Here is an 8,093-nt window from a genome sequence, read left to right as displayed (position 1 = left end):
TGCCAAAAATAAAATCTAGGGGCCTGAAAAGGATAACCTTAACCCTAGATGTCAGTTCGCAGAACGGGGAGGATGGGAGGGTCGGTGAGGAATCTAACTAACTAATGTTTCTTACAGATACATCGTTACCGAAGGTAAGTAACTTGTTCATCTGAAAGAAACACGTTAGTTAGATTCCTCACCTTAGAATAGATACCCAAGCAATACCATCCCCGGTGGTGGGTCTGCGAACCAAGATCACACCAGAAAGTCCTGGAGGACAGAACGGCCAAAGAAGCCATCCCTCCGGACTTGGCTGTCAAGGCAATAATGCCTGGCAAACGTGTGTAGCGAAGCCCACGTCGCCGCCTGACAGATGTCCTGCAAAGGGACTCCCCGTCCCAAGGCAGTAGTAGCCGCAGTGGCCCGAGTAGAATGGGCGCGCAGCCCAACAGGAGGGTCTTTTTTAGCCAAGGAATAGCAAAGTTTTATACACAAAACGACCCACCGAGAGATGGTTCGTTTGTGCACAGCTTTCCCCTTCTTAGCGCCCACGTACCCAACAAAAAGCTGGTCGTCCACCCGGAACTGTTTTGTGCGGTCCAGATAAAAGGAGAGCGCACGTTTTGGGTCCAGACGGTGGAGCCTCTCTTCCTCTTTGGAAGGATGCGGAGGCGGAAAGAAGGTGGGCAAGGTGACAGACTGCCCAAGGTGAAAAGGAGTCACCACTTTAGGAAGAAAGGAGGGACGAGGCCGAAGGACAACCTTGTCCGGATGAACAGATAGAAAAGGAGGCTTTGAAGATAAAGCCTGGAGCTCACTCACCCGTCTAGCCGAGGTGATGGCTACCAGAAAAGCAGTCTTAAGAGTCAAAAGACGAAGAGGGCAATTGTGAAGAGGCTCGAAGGGAGCGCACATCAGGAATGTCAAGACCAGATTCAAGTCCCACTGAGGCATTACAAAAGGGACAGGAGGGAACGTATGTGTAATGCCTTTGAGAAAGCGTGTAACCACAGGGGACTTGAAAAGAGAAGGCTGATCAGGAAGCCGCAAGAAGGCGGAGATGGCAGCAAGATAACCTTTCAGGGTGCCCAGGGCAGAGCCCTGCTGGGCCAGAGAAAGAAGGAAGAGGAGAACCTCAGAAAGAGGGGCGGAAAGGGGATCCACAGCCTTTGCTGTGCACCATGCCACAAATTTGTTCCACCGGCAGGCGTATACCGACTTTGTGGAGGGACGCCTGGCTGCCAGAATGATATCACAGACTTCAGGAGGCAAGTCAAATGGCATCAACTGCCGCCGCTCAATCTCCACGCATGGAGGTGGAGGCTGGACAGGTTCGGGTGGAGGACCGTCCCCTGCTGCTGCGACAGAAGATCCTCCCGAAGGGGCAGACGTATCGGGGGATCGGTCAACAGACTGAGTAGCTCGGGATACCAGTATCTTCGTGCCCAATCCGGAGCCACCAAGATGACTTGGGCCCGGTCGTGCCTGATCTTCTTCAGCACTCTGGGCAGAAGTGGTATAGGCGGAAAGGCGTACAACAGACCGCAACTCCACTCGTGACGAAAAGCGTCGCCGAGCGAGTGCCGCCTTGGAAATTCCAACGCGCAGAACTGCTGACATTGCGCGTTCTCTTCGGTGGCGAATAGATCTAACCAAGGCTCTCCCCACTGCTGAAAGAGGCCTTGCGCCACTTCGGAGTTCAGACGCCATTCGTGATCCATCATGCACCGGCGGCTGAGTTCGTCTGCTCTGGCGTTCAGAGAGCCCGCCAGATGTTGAACCACCAGGGTGACGCCCTGGTGTTCCAGCCATGTCCAGAGGCGCAGAGCCTCCTGACAAAGGGTCCACGACCCCACCCCGCCCTGTTTGTTGCAGTACCACATGGCGGTGGTGTTGTCCGTGAACACCTGCACGACACTTCCCCTGACAGAGGGAAGGAAGGCTTTCAGTGCAAGCCGGATCGCTCTCAACTCCAACAGGTTGATGTGGAGACGAGACTCCGCCGGAGACCAGAGGCCTCTGATCTCCGCCTCTCCCATATGGCCACCCCATCCCAGGAGGGACGCATCCGTCACTACGACATGCTCTGGTTGGGGAAGGGAGAGGCTCTTGCCCTTGACCCACTCGCGGTCCGTGAGCCACCACTGCAACTGCTGTGCAGTGCCCTCCGAGATCAAGACATGGTCGGACAGGTTGCCGTGATGCTGGGCCCACTGAAACTTCAGGTCCCACTGCAGAGCCCGCATGCGCCGCCTGGCGTGATGCACTAGTAGGATGCAGGAAGCCATCAGCCCCAGAAGCCGCAACACTAGCCTGACCGAAACCCGGGATAGAGGCCGAAAGATGGGAATCAGGGCCCGTATATCCCGGACCCGCTGTTCCGGTGGATGGACCCGGAACTGCGCCGAATCGAGAACCGCTCCGATGAAGAGGAGCTTCTGAGAGGGACTCAAGTGTGACTTCGGCACGTTGATGGAAAACCCCAGCAAATGCAGGAGATCCGCCGTAGTCTGGAGGTGGGAGACGACTGCCTGGGGCGAGCCCGCCTTCAACAACCAGTCGTCGAGATAGGGGAAGACTGGAACCCCTGATCTGCGCAGATGAGCTGCGACCACCGCCATCACTTTCGTGAACACCCGAGGGGCACTGGTGAGGCCGAAGGGGAGCACGGTAAACTGAAAGTGCTCTTGGCCCACCGTGAACCGCAGGTAACGCCGGTGGGCCGGCAGGACGGGGATATGGAAATATGCGTCCTGCAAGTCCAACGCTACCATCCAGTCTCCAGGGTCTAGGGCAGCTAAAACCTGAGCCAACGTGAGCATCTTGAACCTTTCCTTTCGGAGGAAGGCATTGACGTTCCGGAGGTCCAAGATAGGGCGTAGGCCCCCTTTGCCCTTCTTGGGAACCAGAAAGTAGTGGGAATAACAACCACGACCTACTTCTGGACTCGGAACGCGCTCGACGGCCCCCTTGGCCAAGAGAGCCGAAACTTCCTCGCGGAGAAGATGCAAATGATCCCCCGAGATACGGTGGTGCTGCGGTGGCATGGCTGGAGGGGTCGTCTCGAAGGGGAGGGAGTAGCCCCTTCGGACGATTTGCAGCACCCACCTGTCCGATGTTATGGACCGCCAGTGGAGCAGGTGATGGCGAACTCTGCCGCCCACTGGCGTGGTATGGGCCTGAAAGCTCGGACTAGGAGGGCTTTGAGGCAGATGCTGCAGGGGTGGAAGTGGGCTGACCACGTCGGCCTCCATTTCCGCCACGGCGGAAGCCACGTCCGCGACCGCGCGCAGGTTGGTTCTGCGGCTGGTGGCTCTGCGGACGTGAGGAGGCGCCCCTTCCTTGGCCACGAAAGGGGCGAAAAGCGGAGGTGTGCGCCCGCGGAGCAGAGAGGCCCAAGGACTTGGCCGTAGCCCGGGAGTCCTTAAAGCGGTTCAGCGCACTGTCCGCCTTCTCACCAAACAGGCGAGTGCCATCAAAGGGCATGTCCATGAGGGTGGTCTGGACATCCTCGGAAAATGACGTGGACCGCATCCAGGCGTGGCGGCGGAGCGCCACCGTGGTCGAAATCGCCCGACCCAGCGAGTCCGTGGTGTCAAGCCCACATCGTATGGCGTGCCGTGCTGCATCCCTCCCATCGGCCAAAGCCTGGGTAAGACGCGTCCGGACCTCCTCCGGACACAGGGGCAGCACGTCCTCCACCGTATCCCACAGGGAATGGGAATAACGGTCCAAGAGACAGGCGGTATTTAAGGACCGCAGGCCCAAACTAAGGGACGAAAACAGTTTCTTGCCAAACTGCTCGAGTCTCTTGGAATCCCGATCCGGCGGAGCGGTCGGGAAGGAGGATTGGGAGGTAGAGGCCTGGATAACCAGACTCTCGGGGGTGGGGTGTTGGGACAGGAAACTGGGGTCGCCCGGAGCAGGGCGGTGGCGCCTGGCAACGTTCCTATCCACAGGAGGAACTGTGGAGGGCTTGGACCAGGTGCCCTGCAGAACGTCAGTGAGGGCCTCGTTGAACGGCAGCAGAGGCTCAGTGGAGCTTGCTGAGGTTTGAAGCACCTCAGTGAGGATGTTAGTCCTCACAGCCACGGCAGGCAACTCGAGCCCAAGGGCCTCGGCCGCCTTGCGCAGCACCACAGAAAATGCTGCACCCTCCTCCGAAGCCACGGTCGGAGGAGAAGTGAATCCAGTGTCTGGCGAGGTGTCCAGCCCACTGGCCTCTCCCAGTTCATCTGCCCAGTCCTGAGAAAGCTGTGACTGAACAGCCAGAGGGTCCTCGAACCCCTCCCAGTCGCCCCCTCCTTCCGATTCCTGATAAACAGGAGGAATGATCGGAACCGGACTGTAGAGATGGTAGGACTCAAGCGGCGTCGGATGTGGCGTCGGCGGACGCCGTGCCGGCGTCGGGTCCGGATGAGGGCTAAACTGGGGTGTCGGCGTCACAGGCGTCGGCGGCGCCGGTGACGGCGTCGGTGGTTCAGGCGTCGGTGCCGGTGGAGGAGTGACTAGGTCAACCGGCGTCGACTGGGGCCCAGGCAAGGGCCCCGCGGGGACCTGCGGCGTCGAGACCGGAGTCGTCGACGGCGCCGGGGCCGGAGCCGCCGGCACGCGAGGTCGCCCAGTCGAGTCCGCGGGGCCCGAAGGCGCGCCAGCGGGCGTCGACGGCGGGGCCAGGCTCCTCATGGCCGAGAGGAAGGCACTGATCTCCGCCGGCGCCGCGTCAGCCCCAGGGACCGGAAGGTATGGGGGCGGACGCGGCACCTGCGGCTCCGCCGGAGCCGCGGGGGTGGAACCACCCTGACCCTCGGCCGAGTCGCGCGACCGGCGAGGGGAGTCCGAAGAGCGATGTCGCCTCTTGGACTTCTTTGAGCGTTTGGACTTACCCGACGACTTGGAGCCGGACGAGCGATGGCGTCGGCTAGGGCTCCGCGAGCGATCCTTGGACCTCCTCCTGGACCGGGATCGCGCACGACGCGGAGCCGAGTGGCGAAGCTCGAGAAGCTTGCGGGACCGCTCCCGCCTAGCCTTCGAAGTCAGGGCCTGACAGTCGTTGCACGACTCCGCGTCGTGGTCGGGGCCTAAGCAGTAGAGGCACCGGCGGTGGTGATCGGTCACCGACATCAGTCGATGACAATCCTCGCAAGCCTTGAACCCAGGCATCCTACCGGCACCAGATGTCGACAGACAAGGATCAAAAATGATCAAAAAAGATTTAGTCAAAAAAAGACTAAAAGGGGTAGCTCTCCCGGATCTGCGCTTACTGGCGCGGAAAAAAGAAGAACTGACGTCAGCGTGCGAGGGCGGCGTCTAAGTACTCCGACGACGTCATCCCGGCGCACGACGCCGACGACGGACGCGGAGCCGCAGACGACGCCTAGCGACGCGCAAGGGGTATTGCTGACGAAAAATCTTCCGGATCCAGTCTGACGCCTGGGGATATTCTAAGGTGAGGAATCTAACTAACGTGTTTCTTTCAGATATGACTATACGTGAGAGTCAGTGATTGTGAGAGTGGCTGTAAGGATGAGTGTGTACGTGTATCAGTAATTGTAGAAGAAAGTAAGTATGCATTTGTTTCTGTTTGAATAAGTGATGTGATGTGTGTATAACTGTATAGGTCAGTTAATGGAAGTGTGATTGATTCTTTGCATGACTGACTAGGTGTGAGAGTAACTCTGGATGAGTGGTGGTGTGTGAGTGTCTGTATAGGTTTATGAGTGCATATGATAGTGTTCTATTGATGAGTGACTGCATGTATGAGTGATTGTATGGGTGAATGAGTGGATATTTTTGGGAGACCTAGGAATCAGTGAGTGCGTATGTAGTAACTGGTATTGGTGTCTCGATGGTTTCGAAAATGGTAGTCTATTTTACAGTGGGTGTATCAAAGGTTATATTAGAGTGTGAGGAGGTGGATCAGATTTTCACGTGGATGATGTCATCAGTGATCTCATCAGTGATGTCATTTGAGATGTCATCAGTGATGTCATTTGAGATGTCATCAGTGATGTCACTGACCATGTCATGAATGATGTAATATGTGATGTCATCAGCAGTGCATTGCAGGGGCGCGAGTTATAGTTAGCTGAACTAATTATAACGGGGGAATTTCTCTGGTTTTCTACGAGCGAAATATCCAACTAACTATAACGTCCCTGAAACCTGTGTTTTTTTCTGTGAATTTCTAAGGTTTTTTTTAAATGCTAATTTCTAAATATAACGTGCCTGAAACCTACGATTTTTTCAGTGAATTTCAAAGGTTTTTTAAATGCTAATTTCGAATTATAATGTTCATTAAAGCTATGGTTTTTTCAGTAATTTAGAAATTGTTTTAGTGATATTTTGTAACTTTAATATCCCAAAAATAGTTTTTGTATTTTTATTAAAATAATGTCTTGTTTTCTTAAATATCAATATATGTATATAGTGATAGATGAGGATAGTGAGATTTTGAGAACACTGTTCAGTCTGAATGAGGAACACTTACTAGTGAACTCCCAAGCCTCTGATTTGTCAGATCCAGTCATTGAGGCTAATGAGTCTACGGAAGGTTCAGGGATAGATACAGGGATCATCACACCATTTAGGAGAAAATCCAAATATAGACCCCAGACTCCCAAAGATAACATAGATATCTTCCTAGAACTGGTCAACCATGACATTTTGCAACTTGTCAGCAAACCTACGATTTATTCCAATTTGAATAAAGCACAAAGGGAAGCACTACGTAATCTACAAAACGACAATAATGTAGTAATAAAGCCATCCGATAAAGGAGGTAACATCGTTTTGTGGAATAAAACTAATTACGTACAGGAGGCCATGAGGCAATTGAATAATCAAACTTGCTATACCAAAGTTGACAAAACCTACATTGATAAACTAAAGGTTAGGCTCTTTAGCCTCATTGATGATTGGACGAATGAGAAACTTTTAAACTGGGATGAGTCTAAATTTCTAAAGAATGAGACACCCACTGTTCCAACTTTTTATCTCCTCCCTAAAGTCCACAAAATTCCCACACAACCTCCGGGCAGGCCTATAGTTTCTTCCAAAAACAGTTTATTGGAAAATGTTTCTATGTATGTTGATTTCTTTTTATCTGAATATGTGAGAGATTTAACATCGTACATCAGAGACACTAAAGATTTTTTACAAAAAATAGAGAACATACATTGGGATACAAACTATTGGCTTGTATGTTTAGACGTAGAGAGCCTTTATACAAGTATCAGGCATACCGATGGACTTAAAGCTTGCAAACACTTCCTTGACTCCAGAAGTATACATTTGACAAAACATACTACAATGTTACTTCAAATGATCGAATTCTGCCTTGTGGAAAATGTGTTTACTTTTAATGGCTCATTCTACAAACAAATACAAGGAACTTCTATGGGCACCTGCTTCGCTCCAAGCTATGCCAATCTTTTGGTGGGCTTGTGGGAGAAGCAGGTGCTCTGGGGTGAAGGAATGGAACATTGGACTAACAGAGTCAGTATCTGGCTCAGATTCATTGATGATATATTTTTTGTTTGGGAGGGTGGAGAAGATGACCTAGTGTTGTTTCTATCAGAACTAAATGAGAATGCCCTAAATTTAAAATTCACAATGCAGTGCAGCCAAAAAACTGTTGACTTTCTAGACATCAGGGTAACAGTGCGAGACAATAAATTAGAGACTGATTTATTTAGAAAGAGCACAGCAGGGAATTCTGTTCTTCACGCAACAAGCTGCCATCCCCATAATTTCAGGTGGAGCATACCTTTTGGTGAATTCCTCCGTGCGAAAAGAAATTGTAGCACAGAGGAATCATACACTAGAAACAAAAAAGAGATGTCAGATCGATTCCTTGCCAGAGGATATCCGTACATGATGCTGAAGAAAGGTGAGAAAAGAGCAGATGCTATTACTAGAAGCGAGGCACTATACAAGGCACCTAGGAGCAAACAAAATGAAACAGAGGCTCCTATTAGATTGATCACCACCTTTAATTCACAATCTAATCATTTCCAGCAGATTGTAAAGAAAAGATGGGATATCCTGACACACGATAAGATACTCAAACAAAAGTTAGGCCCACATCCAGCGATCACCTACAGAAAAGG

Source organism: Triturus cristatus, chromosome 4_1, assembly GCF_964204655.1.
Source record: "Triturus cristatus chromosome 4_1, aTriCri1.1, whole genome shotgun sequence".
Classification (NCBI taxonomy): Eukaryota; Metazoa; Chordata; class Amphibia; order Caudata; family Salamandridae; genus Triturus; species Triturus cristatus.
The sequence above is the reverse complement of the archived record's forward strand: the minus strand, read 5'-3'. Positions refer to the sequence as shown.